Below are 19,887 nucleotides of genomic sequence, written 5' to 3' on the forward strand. Positions count from 1 at the left end.
GACAAGACGGCAATATTTGCTGTTTAGGAACTGTTCTTATGTGACCCTCACTACACAGCAGATATAGATCATGCGTTACCTTATGAAACTAAATGCTTGTGTGCTTCGTAGCTCATAGTAAGAACCTTATGTTAGGGGTAAGCGAGCTAGCTACCTGCAAGTGGAAGTGTAGCGAGAGAGGGAAGCTTCCAGTCCACTTCTTTCTCCTTATGCGCATGTAGCTTTCACGAGATACCGAATGACCTATAGGTCTACTGCTTTATTTGCCTAGTATATTTGTTAGTTAGACTACTCCAATATTGCTAGTATTAGAGAAAAAAACAGCAGATACGATTGAAATAAAATAAGAGTTATTTTCACATTTTCAGAGCATTTATGGCTTCAAAAATCTAGAAATCAATGCAAAAAGTAATTATTAACGTCAATTTCAACAAAAATTATTAACGTGGTAATCCTAACTCATTTTCCTAAAAAAATTTAAGTTAAGGGTCTATCTCTTATAATATTCTTATTGAATCTGGTATTCCCAAGAAACTAGTTCGATTAATCAAGATGTGTCTGAGTAAAACTTACATCAGAGTACGTATAGGCCAGTCTCTATCTGATGCTTTTCCAATTCACTGTGGCTTAAGCAAGGAGATGCACTATCACCTTTACTTTTTAACTTCGCTCTAGAATATGTCATTAGGAAAGGCCAGGATAACAGAGAGGGTTTGGAATTGAACGGGTTACATCAGTTTCTTGTCTATGCGGATGAAGTGAATATGTTAGGAGAAAATTCACAAACGATTAGGGAAAACACGGAAATTCTTCTTGAATCAAGTAAAATGATAGGTTTGGAACTAAATCCCGAAAAGACAAAGTATATGATTACGTCTCGTGACCAGAATATTGTACGAAATGTAACTATAATAATTGGAGATTTCTCCTTCAAAGAGGTGAAAAAATTCAAATATCTTGGAGAACAGTAACAAATATAAATGACACTCGGGAGGAAATTAAACGCAGAATAAATATGGGAAATGCCTGTTATTGTTCGGTTGAGAAGCTTTTGTCATCTAATCTGCTGTCAAAAAATCTGAAAGTTAGAATTTATAAAACAGTTATATTACCGGTTGTTATGTATGGTTGTAAGAAGTAACAATAACATGTATAATTAAATGATTTCACCAATATAATCAAGAATTATTAATCGGTATAGCTATTATATTACTAACAATAATCCAAACTTGGACACTTACTTTGAGAGAGGAACAGAGATTAAGAGTGTCTGAGAATAAGGTTCTTAGGAAAATATTTGGGGCTAAGAGGGATGAGGTTACAGGTAAATGGAGTTACAAAACGTAGAACTGCACACATTGTAGGCTATTCTTCACCTGACATAATTAGGAACATTAAATCTAGACGTTTGAGATGGGCAGGGAATGTAGCACGTAGGCCTATGGACGAATACAGAAATGCACATTAGGTGTTAGTTGGGAGACCAGAGGGGAAAAGACCTTTCGGGAGGCCGAGACGTAGATGGGAGGATAATATTAAAATGGATTTGAGGGAGGTGGGATATGATGGTAGGGACTGGATTGATCTTGCTTAGGATAGGGATCGATGGAACCTATGGTTTCCTTAAAAGCCATTTGTAAATAAGTAGACTAAGTTTGTAAGTCTACCCCCTTCTGTGCTCAGTACGGCAGACCAAGGAAGACTGCATTAGGGTACGTACACGTTGGAGCAACGATAAACGATAAAAGAAATGAGCTAGCGACACTTTGGTATTATCAAAGAATCAAGTGTTCAAATCGGAGCAACGAGGACGTGAGAAGAGAACATTTTGATTTATCAGTAGAAGATATTCTATGCATCCACTTAATGAAATAAGATATATATGAAATATCAGCTGCTAAGTTCAAGGTTAATATAGCTTAAATACGTACAAAATTAAACCCATTTCTCATTCCAAAGATAATATAAATTCGTTGTGTTGTGATTGGTTCTTGTGGTCACATAACATATGACGAATAAATACACAACTGATCAATTTGCCAATACCTACAATAATTAATTTAATACGCCGAAATAATAATAAATCGATTAATACTCGGATATATTGATAATCACCGGTCATTATACAGATTAATATTACCTTAATCAGAGATCATATGAACGACAAGAGAGAAGAAAATGGAACTTTTCATTTTCGTCGTTTTTATCGTGTATCTTCGCTTTTATCGTTACTCCAATATGCACACCTCAATGACAATGCATGCTTCAATTCCCTCTGATATGGCATCGCTGCTTCTTTTATCGTTTATCGTCGCTCCAACGTGTACGTACCCTTAGTCAACAGTATAAAAGAATAACTGATGCAATTTAGTGAACATGTCAGGAATTTGATCGTAGACTGACTTACGAGTATATATTAATGTATGTTCTCTGTCACATAATTGTTCTATATATGGCTTTTACTGCCGAAAGTAACAACAATTAAGTTGGTAATATCCTCCATTACACGTTTAATACCACAATCAAGGAATAAAGTTGCAGTAAATTTAAATTTGACGCCTGGACCCAGCGAGGATGAAAAGAAGTATCTCTTCATCTCTGCAGTCTATTACAGGCTTGGACATTTAATGAGGGAGGGGAAGAACACTTGATTGCCGCGTGCAGCTGTGCACTTGCGTCTCTCTCTCTCTCCTTTATTTTCTTTCTTTACGCACCTCCTAGGACAGACTTTTTTACCCGGCTAATCGATCCTTAAAGAGTCCGCAGGTGTCGGCGGAATCTGGGAGTGGGGAGAGTGGCGCGTGGCAGCGGCTGCATGCCCACTCGTGAGCAACGTGACCAAGGATCGATTATCTCCACGGAGATCCCCTATTGGTGGATAACGTCACGCCTTCGAGGCGCCGGCATTGGCCGCTCGCTCCGCGGAAGATGTTCCTCCGCGGTCGGGGATTGGCGGCGGCGACCACGCCCCCTCCGGTGCTTCGCGGCGGGATCCTCGCGGGAACACAATGCCACAGCCACAGCCACATGTTGCGTGTGCGGTGTAGGGACGCCCTGCCCGCCCCTCCCGCTCGCACGAGTGCATGACGGTGTCGGCGTCGCCTGTTTTTTGACGCAGCAGTGAGTGAGTGTTTGTGGGGAGCAACACTTGTGTGTCCGTGAGCGTGACCCGGCCGACCTGCTGCCACAGTCGTCTCGCACGGATACTGCGGGGATCTCCAAGTCTGCGAGCTCAGGTAGGACTGTGTCATGTGACATTCGTTATGCACTCTTACACTTACGTCACAGGGAAAGCGCGCTTCAAGTAATGTGCCAAAAAATATATTTTTTAATTGGTTTACCTTACGTGGCTTTGTGAACTGCAATGGTTATTGGCGTCTGAGTGAAATGAAGGAAATTATGCCAACGAAATGAGTCCAGGGTTCAGATCTTAATGGGTTGAGGGAAAATCCTGGAAAAAACAACAACCAGGTAACTTTCCCAACCGGGATTTGAACCTGGACCCGCTCATTCCACGTTATTCCACAGCAGTGGACGCAGAAATTATTGTTCGTCTAACATTTTAATTAAAATGTCAAATTGAGGACCGTTTTTGCAAAACTTGCTAACTGAAAAAACTAAATTTTACAGCAGAGACAAAACACTATAATAATTAATAGTAGTAATAATAATAATAATAATAATAATAATAATAATAATAATAATAATAATAATAACTTATTTATTTAATCTGGCAGAGCTAAGGCCAGTAGGCCTTCTTTTCCGCCCAGCCAGACTCTAATTCTAATTGAATACAATTGCTTACATAGTTATTACATTAATATCTAGACCATAAAACAACATGAAAATAGATAATGAAAGTTGGATAACTAATGTTAGTGTGACAATAATAAACATTGGTAAGAAATAGTTATAATAATAGTATCTAATAATAATAATAATAATAATAATAATAATAATAATAATAATGGGCTAATAGTAATAACAATAATAAGGCTATAGACTAGTAAGCAAGTTTTGCTGTAACTCTCACTTAGGCTATAGCAGGAAGCAAGTTTTGAAAAAAACGATCACACTTTGACACACTACAATGAAGAGAAATAACCCAATTTTACTAAGACGCTTTGAACATCATGTAGAGGCCTGCCTTATGTTAACGAATCCATCAAAATTTCAATTTTGCAAATTTTGCAGTTAGCAAGTTTTGCGAAAACGATCCTCAATTATTCTTCACTTCGCCCGGCGTTATTCTGACTCCTCGTTACGTGAGTCCGACCTATTCTTTCCGGCGTTGTTCCGGAAAAAGACAACTACCCGTAGTTAAGTTACAGGCTATTGAACCTGAGTGAACACAGCAATACTATGACAAAAAGGGACCATAGATGATTAGCTTAAATGATTCATTTCCCAATAAAATAAACAGTTTTTTTATTTGTATATTTTATTTACAGGCCTAGTCACTTTAACTTCTTGGTTATAACGCGACTGCCTGTAGTTTTACTGCTGGAAAGGCTTGTTGTTGCGCTGTGTCTGTTGTTCCAATCTGGCATTCGCCTTTATTTAACTGAAAATTAGTTCAAATTCAAATTTATTCACAATTTACATTTGAAAATGGTACTTATGAATAGATACCGAAATGAACATATGCTCGTGCTCGGGTACGGTCCAGTGGAGTCTACATAAATTTTACAGACATCAATAATAATGTTGATGATAGAAATAATAGTAACAATAATAATAACAACAACAACAACAACAATAATAATAATAATAATAATAATAATAATAATAGAATAACCGTGACGCAGATAATACAAAGATAGTAATGCTGATTAATTAAATAATTAAGTAATTAATAATAATAAAACAAAAGTATTAACAATAATAAAATAAATACTAAGACTGATAAAATAAAATATAAAACCACTTAGCGAGAGTTAACATAACTTATATAAGCATATAATAACCAGAAAAAAAAAAAATAACGAACTCGAAAATCAACAAAAAAAATTCGTTGTATCGCAGGCGACAGCAACCGCCGTATTGATATTGTGTGATGCATTATTGGTAGGAGGGGGGAGCCGAAGGTCTACATCCTGACGTTCTCTTCGAATCTTCTCATACAATCATGGGAAGTTAATGCTGGAAAACAAAGTGTCTACGAGTCAAATTGTTCATTATTACCAGGATAAATACAAATAATACTGATACACCTAATTATATTCACTCGAGGAAACCTACGGAAAAATCTACACCTGATTGGTCGGCACCGAAGATCGAACCAGGGACCATCAGAATGAGAGTCCAGTGTGTTACCTACCACTGAGCCACAGTAAACAGTTCTCATTTCCTTGTGTCGAAAGAAATTGAAATTCTATGAAGGGGCAAAGGTCAGACTCTAAAATGACAAAATAGTGCAGTCTGTGTTTAAGTTACCGGTAGGCCTACATGATAATAAATAGGGTAAAATTTGTAGTTTTTTCGAGTCACGTGAAAGAATTTATTGTAGCTCAATTAAAATTGACTTAGGTTTCAAATTAGCCCAATGTCTTACTGATCTTATGTAGGCTAACAACAATACCAATGATGATCAGTTAATGTCAGAGAGGAAAAAGAACTCTCATTAAGTGAGATATTATACATAGGCCTACATGTCTTACATATTATTTAATATAGACCTACATAAGGGCTCATTTCATAATTAAATCAACTTAAAAAGTCAATGATTCCATGGAAACCATAACTATAAAAATTAAAGAGAGTAGAAAGTGTGTAAAATAACAAAAAATAAATATTGTAGCCTACTTTTTCTTTAAGTTTACATTTCAAGAAAAAGTGAAATTTATAGCCCTCTAGAGTCACGTGGGAGGATCCCATATCATAAGCTCGCTAGGCTATAATTATCTAACTTCCTATCGATAAAGAAAAGACAGGCCTTTGGTATTAAGATGAATGTTGCTTGTAGTGCAAAAACACTTCATAGATAAAATTCAAACCTGATTTAGGTCTATTTGTAGGGTCTAATTAGAAATAAAAGAAAAAAATCTCTTTAAGTTTATAGGAACAATATTTTCAAGTGAGTCGATATTTGTGACAGATTAACGTTAAAGTTCAGTGTCTTGTAAACTATATACGAGTAACATAGGTTTAACGTAGAGAAATATTCTAAAATAAAAAGGTATCATAGGCCTACTTCTTTGTAATTATTTCTTACTTCACCCAAAATCCTGCTGTCCCAAAGTCGAGAAAGGACGACTGTTTGTTCTTCTAGTGCGTGTGGTCGAAGAAAATACAGAATAATGAATCAGAGTAATTTTTATTACCGGTAGAATTAAATTGCTTAAATAAAGTCAAAGTTTGTTCAACACAAGAAAAAAAATAGGACAGTGTATTTTTTTTAATCTTAGGCCTACATGACAAGAAATGGGTTAGATTCATATGTGTATCAGAGAACCTATGTGAGAGAATTTTGTAGCATACGCTACCTAAATTGAAAACTTAAAGGTCAACTTGTTCCTCATTTTTCTCGGCAACGTGACTGTCTTACGTCACGAGGTTCCAACTACCGAGACGATTCATATCCCTAGCGGGTTTCCCCTGGTTCTACCTGACATCGTCCGTACGTTAGTGTACATTGGAGGTATCGTATTATAACCACGGTGAACACAACAAGGTACATTAAAGTTCTTGATAGATTTCTTACTTGTCTTGTTCTACCTATAATTAAAGAAAGACAGTTAGTAACTTATACAATTACCCTATTATCAATAGAAACATTTCTATAAAGAATGAAACGTTGCACAAAAAGAGGAGTTAGCAATAAAAGAATTCTAAAGTAATTAGGTTATTACATAAGAGTTAAATTAAAGACTCAATAATCGGGAACGAAAGTAAACCAAGTTAAGAACTAGGTTTAATTTATTATGAGACCCCAAAAATAATTTATTTATTTTTGTCCATTTCAGAGATCGTTATTAGAAAATCTCTATTATACTTCAGGTAGTGATGTTGGTGATAATGATTACTATGACAGTGGCAAATAGTCTATAACCAGGGCCGGGTATTTATGGCGATCGCGAAAATCACGACATATTAGATATACAATAGATTTTTAGTAATCTTTACGAATTAAGTGATTCTGATTAATAATATGCGGATAAAACAATCGCTACAAATAGCGAACTGGAGTTCTAATAGCGAAATATGAACACATTCGCGAATTATTACTATTGCGTCGTTTTATGGCGAATTTCATATTCTGAGTTTCTTTTTCGGATTTTTTTTTCACTTGAATTTGTTACATAGCCTATCCAAATAGGCTATATTACATGGTATTCCAGGTGTTCTGATTACATTAGTGAACTCAAAAGAGGGAGAATTCAACATTTAACTAATAATTTGAAAGCGTTTTTTTTCTTCCGTTTTTAATGAATTTGTGTTAAATACAGTCTCAATTCAACAAATATTATCTATTGGCCATACCGCACCTTTACCAGAATCCAATGAACCTTTAATGTTAATTATTTGGAAAGGAATATTCATACTGAGTTAATACTCCAGTTCCAAAATAATTGTATTTTCCAAAATTTCCATTAATCTCCGCCAAGAGTACAAATCGATCTCTAACAATCTCCGCCGACACAAATATTATAACGCACAAATGATAAAATTAATCTCCAGAAATACCTGTTCCTGTCTACAACCTACCTTTTTTGTACCACATAGGATTTTACGTCGGTATTAGGCTGAAAGGAATAAGTAAAACAGACAAAGAAAGAAAGAACTTCTTCTAGATTTTTACACTAGACCTAGGTCTACATGGAAATCAATTCAGACGTCTCTATGAAGATAACACAGAATAGTATCACTGGGGGTTTTATTAAAACTCATGACAATCACACCCATAGCCTAGGCTTATTCAAATTTATAGCCACATCATAAATATAGGCCTAGTCTAATTGTAGGTCTACAAAGCTGGTGTATTTTAAAATTAAGTTAATTTTTTTTTTATTTTAATTTTTTTATTATTATTTTATTTATTTATTATTTTTTTTGCAATTCATTTTTGAAGAATGTTATCAGATAAGTCGTTTGGTACGACGAAAACGTAGAATAAATATGTAATTATAGGGTTTCACACCTATAAACAACATGTTAAGTCATTGACGGAAAATATAAAATCATTCATTGTTAAATTTTTATTGTTAGCTTTCCTCTTTATCTTTTAATCTGTTTTAGATTAAATATGTCATTAGACATGAAGGCTCTACTATGGGTCTGACGATATAGCCTAAACGTGTTTTATAGTGAATGTTTGTTGTCCTAGAAATTTACATAATTAATGTAAATTAATGTAAATGGAGATAAGATAAAGATAAAGATAGCTCATTGTGTCCCATGAAGGTCAAAGGCCTCCTGGTATTTAAAGAGAAAACTCTAACTTTCCTAGCGCTGTGATCTAATCCGCGTTAGAAGTTGCACTTGATTAGGCTATCCTATTGAACTTTATTTCAGAGTGAATTTTTATTTCTTGGTAATGTATGATTGTCTTTGTATTGTTTTACTTTTCACACACTGCTCAGATGTCTCTCGTCCACACTTGTGGAGTAACGGTTAGCGCGTCTGACCGCGAAACCAGGTGACCTGGGTTCGAATTCCAGTCGGGGCAAGTTACCTGGTTGAGGTTATTTCCTGAGTTTTTCGTCAACCCAATACGAGCAAATAATAATAATAATAATAATAATAATAATAATAATAATAATAATAATAATACTTTATTGCCAGAATAAAGATAAGTTACATATTGATTTTGTTATAGGCTATAAAAACACTCTAGCGCCCCCAGAAAGAGTAAGTTACATACTCGTGCTCAGGGGGCATTCCACATAATAAGACATTTTATTAAATAACAGAGTAAAAGGTAAAAAAGAAGAAGAAGAAAACACAGATATCACAATAATTGATTTTTAAATTTTCTCTGTTAATAGCAATTTTTTAATTATTTTTTTAATAAGGAGCGTTAGCAAATTGTATGTTTGGGAATTTAGCTATTATCATGTTATAAAGCCTTGGGCCGAAATAAGTAATGTGATTATTAGCTACAGTTGTAGTACATTTAGGTATGTACTGTCAAGCATTTGTTGTGTGATCTTTTGGTTTTATATTTATGTGAATATAAATTAAATATGTTTCGGTTTTTATGTACGAAATTCAGTAATACATTGTTATAAATTTGATGGAAGTCAAATACTTTAAATTCTGAATACAGCAGCTCTGAAGGATAATCAAGAGGTTTATTAAGGCATATTTTTATTATTCTTTTCTGTAGCAGAGTTATTGGCATGAGGGAGGTACTATAAGCACTACCCCATCCTATAATGCCGTATTGTAATATAGCTTATACTAATGCGAGATAAATCAGTCGTAAGTATGGACAGTCAAGTAGTTTCGTAGGAAGACAAAATAGTGAATAATTTTTCTTAATCTATTGCACAGAAAAAGAATATGTTTATCCCAACTTAAATGTTGGTCGATTATTATTCCGAGATATTTAACTTGAGGAGATTCATTTAGAATGGAACAGTTACAGCTATTAGAAGAACAATTGGATATATGAATTTTTAAACACAAGAGCGAATCAGGAGGTTTCATACCAACAGATGTTAACGAAAATGGTACAACCGCAGTTTTAGAAAATGCTGGGGAACATTCTGTGCTAGACCCCAGACTCATTTCACAGGCATTATCACCTACATTTCATTCAGACGCTAAATAACCTGAGATGTTGATACAGCGTCGTAAAATAACCCATTAAAAAAAGTTCTCTCTCGAGGCGTTTCCATTCACTTCTTCCTCTTACTACAAGGGACCACTGTTGGCCTGCTAGTTCTTTGAAGAAGTCCGCCCATCTGCGCCGAGATCTGCCCTGAAGTCGTTTGCTTGCACCCACATGGTAGTCTTGTGGGTTATAGAACTAATATGAAGCTTTAAATATCACGTGTTACATATTTCTTGCAACATAAAGATTTCCTTATTCAAATTTTGTTACTCTAATTAGTGCAAATTTAACCAGTCAAATGTTAAACTAATTAGATTCTACAGCTACTGCAGATACTATATTATTTATTCTGTGTGTGTAACAGAGATCTCCTAATTTACATACTCCTAATGAAGAACAGACAACTTAAATTACCGGATTTGTGCTTCGGTATCATATTAGTGCTTGCTATCAACGGAAAAATAAATAACATTCTTATGCAGCAAATTTCTAATCCGCTTAGAGCATGGTTGTCCGTTTATACTCAACGTGTTGTGCTATGTTGTAGCTAGAAATTATAGGTGTCGTGCTAACAACATGTCACGGGAATCCAACAATGTGTGTGCCTAAAGTTAGTTTAGGAAATTGTATATTTATTATGTATAACTACTTTTGTATATAGATCTTTTTGTTAAATTATTAAGTTTGTCCTTTCGTGAACTAATATCAATATATCAATAAATCAATACATGTGTGCCTAAAATTAACTCGAGTGAAGTCCATAATTGAGCTCAGATCTTTAGTTTTAGGACAGTAAATAAAAATAAGATTAAATATTAAACTATTAGGCCTACACAAAATACTAGATTATTAAATTAAACATCAGAATTTTATTTCGATAGGCCTACATTAAAAAGTGTGAAATGAATAATATAGGCCTACAATGCATGATTACTAGAACCAGAGTTTGTATGGAAATGGACATTTCTTTTAAAAATTCTAGACGTAAGGTAAAGTTGCCTAATTTCCTGATAGTCCTAATTCCGTAATAGGCCTACATTTTTTTCACTGAATGTCACAGGGTTGGGTATCTTGCTAGGAAGTTCACCAATGTCTCAAAAGTAGGAGAAAGATGTCTGGCACTATGATGAAACGGCAAAGCATTGACTGACATTCAATTTTTAAAAAAGTATCACGGGATTAGGGGTATCACGGAAATAGGCAACTTTACCCCCCAGCATACGAAAGGTGATTTTATATGATACAGCCACTGCAGGTGATTTTAATTGCGTTTGCTTGTGCATATTTCGGATAAAATTATGCCAATATTATTCATGATTTATTTTTTCACAGTAGGCTATAAGGAAGTCCGTAGATCTACTAGATCAGAATTATTAAGACAATACAGACCTAGTTCACCTTTGAGTTATTCGCATTTTGCAGCTGAAAATGTCTCAAGTTTTAGCACTTGACCGTAGATCTGCATAAAATTAGCAATCCTATTTCTTGTCTTCTGATTTAGTGAAAAAGAAAAATGTTATTGCATAAGGTATTCTTAATAACTGACTATATGAAAACGTAGAAGCTAAATCGGGAAGGACCTTAAAATAACACTTTACTGCATACTTCAATCAAAAATAGGCCTAAGGTATAGCCTTCTATCGAATCTTTGCCTTTACTTACATTCCCTCCGCTCTCCTGAATTCAAAGTTTCACGATAAAATGACATTTATCGTATGGATAGGCCTATGTGTCTTTTTAATAGATATTATTTTCTCAAATCGGTTGGCTGAAAAAATGTGAAAATGACTGTTTTTGTAATGCAAATTTGTAGAGACAATTTTGGTGAAAAAAATTAACTAAAGGTTTGATAAATTTGTTGCATAAACAAGTTTCTTGTGTTTATTGAAAACTTGCTGGTAATTTATCTTAGTTAATGACTAGTTTCGGCTTGATTTATAAATCTGAAGATGGCCAAAATCAAGCCGAAACTACTTATTAAGTGAAGTAAATTTCCAGTCTAGTTTCAATTAATAGAGGAAAGTTGTTTATAAACAATAGATTCACCAAATAGGCCTATTTAGTGACAAAATGTTGAACGTGTGTAATCAAGATGTTAAAAAATTACATCGAAATTTTAAGAGATTAATTTTATTATAAAATAGTAGCTCTCAGCGTATTATCGTGGCTCGCGATTGTAATCCTGCCAAGAAAAACCAGAGAAAATAAAATAAACTAAGTTTTCATAATGTTAATTGCCTCTACGAGTACTTTTAAGGCTTGAATTCTGTGGTCCGTTTCGTCTTTAATACGTCAGTATGGTAATTATGAAGCAACACTGGACAGTCATAGGAAATAGTACTCGCTTAGATAAGTGCTCAACATACCGAAATACAGTATAACTGTCTGAGAGAATACAGTTAAAACTTAAGACAAATTCACACTCTCCTCTCAGTTTCAAATAAAGCTACATAAATGTTCATTTTCTGTTGCCGAGCAAACCAGAAGCTCCTGGATTTGTAACTACTGTACAGTAGAATCTCGATTATCCGAGTTTCGATTAATCGAGGTTCTGTATTTTCCGAGCCCGATCCAAAAGAAAAGAAAAAAGAAGAAGAAATTACTGTACACATTGTAAAGTACCCTATTACACGTCAATTTCATTTTTAAATGTATATGTAGCCTACTGTATTTTTAAGCGTCTGGACTTCATATTAACCTGATTTTTTGCATTTTGTTTAGTCTCTTAAGTAAAGTGTTTGTCTAATTTAAACACAGTTTTTTTTCAGTAACCATCCGTTTTATCCGAGTTAGTTTTGGTCCACATTAACTCGGATAATCGAGACTCTACTCTACTAGATTACTAGACCAAGGCTATACCTAATGGCTATTATCTGAAAAACAGTGAGGGACATCTACTATTTTACAATCACATTAACTGCGATTACTTATTATTTTGTAGTAAGCATTTTTTTTATATTTTATTTCTTCATTATACAATGTATAAAGGTAGCCTACAGGTGTTTCCTGTCTGACTAAAAAACGAGCGTGCCCGGGTCCAAATCCTTGTTGGAATTTTTTACGAGGTTTTCCCGCAACCAACTGAAGCGGAACTGCTAGGTAACTTTTGGCGCTGGACCTCGGACTCATTTCGCCATTCTTTATTCATACAATACATAGTCCGGATTAAGTTAACAGTGCAGCGTCTTGTAGACCTAAAGCGCAGCCGTTCGGCAATAAGATAAGTCTACTTATCATTCAAAGGACATCAGAATGAGGTGGAGTGGCCGACCTACATCTTCTTAATAATAATAATTCAAGAAAATTAACTATGAACTCGTAAGTAGGTAATTCACAGCATGGTAAAAAAGTGAATTGTAAAGAAACAGAAAAAGCGTAAAATGTATTCATTCATTCATTCATAGTGTTCTGCCCAAAGGCAGGTCTTTCATTGCAAACCTAGCTTTCTCCAATCTTTCCTATTTTCTGCCTTCCTCTTTGTCTCCGCAAATGATCCATATAGGCTATTTTAATGTCGTCTAGCTATCATCTGATATCTTCTTCTGCCCCGAACTCTTCTCCCGTTCACCATTCCTTCCAGTGCATCCTTCAGAGGCAGTTTCTTCTCAGCTAGTGACCGATTCAATTTCTTTTCCTCTTCCTGATCAGTTTCAGCATCATTCTTTCACCCACTCTTTCCAATACAGTTTCATTTCTTAGTCTATTCTGTCTGTCCACTTCACACGCTCCATTCTTCTCCACATCCGCATTTCAAATGCTTATATTCGCTTCTCTTCATTTCGTTGTAATTTACATGCTTCTGCCCCATACAATAGCACACTCCACACAAGCACTTCACTAGTGCCTTCCTTAGTTCTTTTTCCAGAGGTCCGCAGAAGATGCTCCTTTTGCTATTAAAAGCTTCATTGCCTATTGTTATTCTCCTTTTGACTTCCTGGCACCAGATCATGTTACTGCTTATACTACACCCCAAGTATTTGAAGTTGTCCACTGTCTATACTGCCTCATTTAGTATTCGCAAGTTTACCTTCTTGCAAAATGTATGTAATTTACAATTCATATTGATTTTTCAGATAAGCCAATTAACATGCATACTTAATCACGTTTCTATAATTACTATCAATCTTAATGACTTAACAATCAAAATATACAGAAAAAAACAAGTTACATAGCATAACTGTTTTAAACATAGGCCATTTATATAACAATTGTTATGAATTTATTACAAATACGAACGTTTTCGCATCATCAAGCTGTAGCCTACATAACAATATCAAATATTTTTAAAAATATCAAATGTAATATGTTGCATGTGTTTTTGTATATTTTGATTGTTAAGCCATTAAGATTGATAATTTTAGAAATGTGATATAAAATGTATGTAGTTTATAATTAGATAGGCATATATTTTTTCCTTGTAACACCGATTGCTGGTTCCTATTTGCATGCATAGGCCCATTTCGGTGCCTGTTTTTGCATAGCCTACATATTCTGACCCTAGTGATAACGAAAGAGGCCCAAAGGGAAAGGCTAGCATTCATCGCACGCTGCCCAACGGATTCCGTTTGATTGTTTTAAGGGATTTTAATAAGGGTCTGGTTTCTCCCCTTCTAGATTTTACCTGGAACTCGTTTCTGAGCTTTAGATCGGTTATCATTTCGCAGCATTCCCTTCTCTCTTTCCTCCTCAAACCTGATGTGTATAATGAGTTCAGAAAACGGGACTTCATTTTCATCATTTATGTGTAAATTTGACTGACTTAAATTCGGCGGCAATTATTTAAAAAAACTGTGTTCATGTTGTCCTGCATTTCACTTTTGAGGCCCAGCTTGTTACGGTAAGTGAAACTGAAAGCAGACAAATGGAGATCGTCAATCAGAGCCCCATTAAGTGGCCGCTGATGAATTTGAAAGTATAATGTTATATCCACTCCAAACTTCTACTAGATCCGGGATGAAAAATTGCTTATAGAATTCCAACGGAGTTAATCATTACTAGTGATTTAAATCAATGAAACCAATTACATTTTAAAAGAAAATTTATATTTTGGTAAATATAACAAGGGTCTCTAATAGGAAATGTTGTCTGGCAGGGAAAAGATTGGTTGCCTCATTAGGTCAACTTCAACTTTCCATTACAGACCTTTATATTCAAAGCATCTGTTCTCTAAGACATCCAAGGATATCCGGATAGCGAATATTGCGTCATCGAAAATGATAGTAGGCCTAAATTAGTGTATTTCTTGGAATCAGATTGTGGCGTATACAACATTTAATGTGTTCCTATTACATTTACGTACATTACAGCAGTGGATTTGAATCCCGCCACGAACAACAATGTTTAGGTATCCGTTGTCAATGTTATATTATGCTTTATTAGCCGTAAGTCCGGCGTCATATTTAGCATAAGTTCGTAACTGAACGCCGTACATTATACATCTAATGTGCTAGATTAAAATTGCCTAAAATATCAAAATACCGTACAACTGAGAAGCTTTCGTCGTTCAGTCTACTCTCAAAAAAGCTGAAAATTAGAATTTATAGAACAGTTAGCTATATTACCGGTTATTCTGTGTGGTTGTGAAACTTGTACTCTCACTTTCAGAGAGGAACAGAGGTTAAGGGTATTTGGGAATAAGGTGCTTAGGAAAATATTTGGGACTAAGAGGGATGAAGTTACAGGAGAATGGAGAAAGTTACGCAACACAGAACTGCACGCATTGTATCCTTCACCTAATATAATAGGAACATTAAATCCAGACGTTTGAGATAAGCAGGACATGTAGCACGTAGTCTATGGGCGAATACAGATATGCATATAGAGTGTTAGTTGGGAGCCGGAGAGAGAAAAAGACCTTTGGGGAGGCGGAGCGGTAGATGGGAGTATGATATTAAAATTAATTTGAGAGAGATGCGATATGTTGGTAGAGACTGGATTCATCTTGCTCATGATAGTGACCGATGGGGACTTATGTGAGGGCGACAATGAACCTACGGACTCTCTGAAAGCCGTAAGTAAATATTACCGTACAATACTTAAGAAGAAAAAAGTCGTCTTTCTCAGTTATATCTATTAAATTAAATGTAGTTAGAACCAATGTACTCGTATAAGAATTTTCCATAGGCCTGTACCTGTTGGATATTCTAAATAAGGGAGAAAGTAGTGGTTGACCTACTCCAATGCTAAAGACGAAGATAGAACTTTACAACGTGTCGAAGGTTGGTTCTACCTTCTTTAGATGAAGACAAGAAAGGAGGGGCGGGAAAGTTATCATACTCGTCGGAGTCATTGAAGACAGTTCAATAAAATAAAGATTTGATACCAGATTTCTTGTTGTTAGAGTAGCTGTTGAACTGCTTGGCTTTGAAGTTGTTTCTGTTTATAGACTAATCAGACTTTAGAGTAGGCCCATTTCAACATGTGCTGAAACTTAAAGTCTTTGATTCCATTTTCAAGGAAAACTAGACTGACCTCAATGGTCAGCTGTGTTGTGTCCGTTAAGCCACGCTAAGTTGTTTGAAGTATCCACGCATAACGGATCAAACATAGTACATAACTCTTCAAGTCGTACTAATTTGCCAAGTTGTTTGGAGTAGCTAGGCTTAACGGGCCCAATAGAGTAGATGACCTTTCAGGTCATACTAGGCTAATAACTTAAGTTGTTTCGAGAAGTCAGGCATAACTCACCCAACAGGCTAGGCGTCTTTTTAGGTCGTATTAATTTGCTGAGTTATTTTGAGTAGCCAGGAAACACGGACCGAAGAGAGTAGGTGAACTTTCATATAGTACGAATTTGCTATGTATTTGGAGAAGCCTGACAGAACAGGTCCAACGTCACACTTCAGGTAAGTTAGTACTAATTTGCTAAATTCTTGGGGTAGCTAGGCATAACGATCCAACAGAGTAAGTGGCCTTTCAGGTCGTAGGCCTACTAATTTGCTAAGTTGTTTGGAGTAGCCAGAAATAACGGCCCAAGAGAGAAGCAACCTTTCAGGTAGTCATAATTTCCTAAGTTGTTTGGAATAGTCAGGCATAACGGGCCCAAAAGAGTAGGTGATTTTTCAGATCGTACTAATTTGCTAAGTTGTTTGCAGTAGTCAGGCAAAACGGGCTCAAGAGAGTCGATAACCTTTCAGGTCGTACAAATTTGTTAACTTGTTTGAAGAAGCCAGGCATAACGTCCCTAAGAGAGTGACATTTTAGGTCGTACTAATTTGCAAAGTTGTTTGGAGTAGCCAGGCATAACGTCCCCAAGAAAGTAAGTGACATTTTAGGTCGTACTAATTTGCTAAGTTGTTTGAAGTAGCCAGGCATAACGTCCCCAAGAGAGTGACATTTTAGGTCGTACTAATTTGCTAAGTTGTTTGAAGTAGCCAGGCATAACGGACCCAAAAGAGTAGGTTACTTCAAATCTACTAATTTTCTAAACTTTTGAAGTAGCTATACACAACAGGTCAAACAAAATATGTATATTACCTTCTAAATCGTACTATTTTGCTAAATTATTGAAGTAGCCTGGCTTAACGAGCCCAAAAGAATAGGTGGTATCTTCAGTCATAGGCCTACTAATTTTCTAAGTTTCTAGAGTAGCCAGGCATAATAGAACAGAACAGGTATATAGCTAGGTAGATGACCTTTCAGGTCGTACAATTTAGCTAAATTGTTTGAAATAGCCTGATATAACAGGCCCAGCAAACCTACGTGATCCTTCAGATCGTACTAATTTGTCTTGAGGATGGGACCTATAGACTATATCGTTGGAAATGTTAAATTCCAGCACCTGCACACAGTGGAATAACTACTCAAAAATCTGCTTCTGGGCATAATCACCAGATAATTTTAAAATATATTCTGAATGCTTTTCGGAGCTTTCTTGGCCTTTAACTAGATCCGGCACACGTCGCTACTATCATGTCAAATGTCGATATAATATCTTCATATTTGAAGCTAATACAATAGAAAATCCCTCACGTCCTAATGGAACCTATGTTTTGCTTCAGTTAAGACATATACATTGATTAGGCCTACTAAGAGAGTTACATATTTAATTCATTTTCTCCTGATTTCATTTAATGGAAAATAGCGTACTAATAATTACAGGCTACCGAATCATAAGAGCGTTGCGCTTATGCCGTCCACTCATGCTCAGACAAGAACACGCGCCACGATGCTATTTTCTACTTTCCTTATTTTGGTATAATTGGTTAGCTACAGTAGCTCTATTGTTAACGTGCTTGAGAGCTACTCCAATAGAAAGGCAATTTAGTGGAGTTATTTTAAACAATGGGTTGATAATTATGACCTCAGTTTGGTTGTTACCTTGTTAACTGATTACTAGTATCGAATATAAATTCTTAATGGGTTGTTCAATTTTAGATAATACGTAAATTCATTGAGAAAAAATGATTAGCGGAACTCCGACGGTATGGAAAGACAATAAGAAAAAGGGCTCACACATCTGAATCTATTAAATTATGTTAGAGTCATTTTTATTTCATCTAATAATAATAATAATAATAATAATAATAATAATAATAATAATAATAATAATAATAATAATAATAATAATAATTTTACATCTCTTTTGCAGAAAATTTAAAATTACATAATTTAAAATTAGCTCACTCCCGTAAAAAGTAAATACACCTTGTGCTCGGGGGTGTTCTTATCGTTTTTAGAAACATAAAAGTATAAGTATATACATTAAGCATTTTAAGATAATATAGAAGTATTAAACAGACTACACTACAAAATAAAATACGATTAACTATAATATAAAAAATGCAGCAAATATTCTTAGGAATTAATTTTTCTGGTACGTAAATGTTTGCAAAAATAATTTATAAGTCAGGGATACTTTCTTTTTTAATTCCAAATCATTCATTAATGTTAGATGAAGACAATTGTTAATAATAAAATAAATGTAGCCTATAGTCTAGGGCCGAAATTAGAGCTAGGCCTATGTCTCAGACAAGATTCGGTATTATGCTTAGGTTCAATTAGTGGCAGAGAAATAGCACAATTACTATCTTCTTGTAGAATAAGTATTTATGATAATGATCGAGTATTAATTTTATTTTTGTGGTGATATGCTAGTAATATATATTGCAATTATTTCTGATGTCTTTTTGATGTTAATCAGCAGGCTTAGGATCCGAAACAACTTAAGAAACAAGTGAAGTTATATTGCAACGGAGTACAGGTGAAGTAAGATGGCGCGATGAGTTTTGTTTACCTGTGCGTTAGTGTACAATCCGGTTCGTGATCAGATGTACAATATTCTTCCGCCTCTCCCTATGAAACGAACTCAGGTCATCAAAGTGCAATTTCAATTCATAGTGAACAGTTTTCTCGAACTAGTTACAAGTATGTACATGGTAGTTTATTCTAACGCTAACGCCTTCAACGTCGCAGAGGGACATGAAAACTTGTGAGGTATGTATTCTACTTCATTTTCCACTGTCACTAGATTGTACTAGTAACAGTAGAAGCACAATGACGTCGTTGTTTACATTCGCAGTATGTCTGTCTACTATGTTCAAGGAATTCTGTAGTCAAGTTGTGCGTACATTGGTTGTTGAAGTGTCCCAAGCCTGTTCATTAGTATTTTATTTTTTAGGCATATTTTTATTTTTCTGTCACTTAATTCATTATTAATATTTTCAGTTAATTCATTTTTATTAACGATAAACCTATGTACTAAGTTACGACATAGGCTGTGGGAAAGGTAACATTAATTTACTGTTACAAATATTTCAAGGATTTCAACCTTCAGAAACAAGCGATGTCGTGTTTAGCCTATGAAGTAAGGAGACGGAGGAAAGGTACTTGGCATGAAAACTACAACCAGTGGTGGTTCCTGTACTAACATCTTGATCAATCCCGCGGATAAAAACCTCAAGCTTTTCTGTATCAGTAATGTCACTGCTGTTATCATGAGCCAGTGAATAATATACGATGTTTGCTTCTTTTTTAACCTTCCTCTTGAATATAATCAGGAATTTTCTAAATTCTTCTCTCGATACTTGGCCGAGAAATTCGTAATTTTTCAAAATTAAAAACTTCTTATGGATAAGTTATTTAAGCTATTTTAATCGTTACTCCTTCGA

General features: G+C 35.1%; 1 protein-coding gene across 1 annotated transcript in view; it reads left to right on the forward strand.

The window, feature by feature from the left end:
- The first annotated feature begins 3,023 nt into the window (after positions 1-3,023).
- Poxn (Pox neuro) overlaps positions 3,024-19,887 on the forward strand; it is a 376,716-nt gene continuing 359,852 nt past the window's right edge. Inside the window, exon 1 of the mRNA XM_069826012.1 lies at positions 3,024-3,236. The gene's annotated coding sequence lies outside the window, so the exon portion shown is untranslated. The remainder of the gene's footprint in view (positions 3,237-19,887) is intronic.

This window comes from Periplaneta americana, chromosome 5, assembly GCF_040183065.1.
Source record: "Periplaneta americana isolate PAMFEO1 chromosome 5, P.americana_PAMFEO1_priV1, whole genome shotgun sequence".
Classification (NCBI taxonomy): Eukaryota; Metazoa; Arthropoda; class Insecta; order Blattodea; family Blattidae; genus Periplaneta; species Periplaneta americana.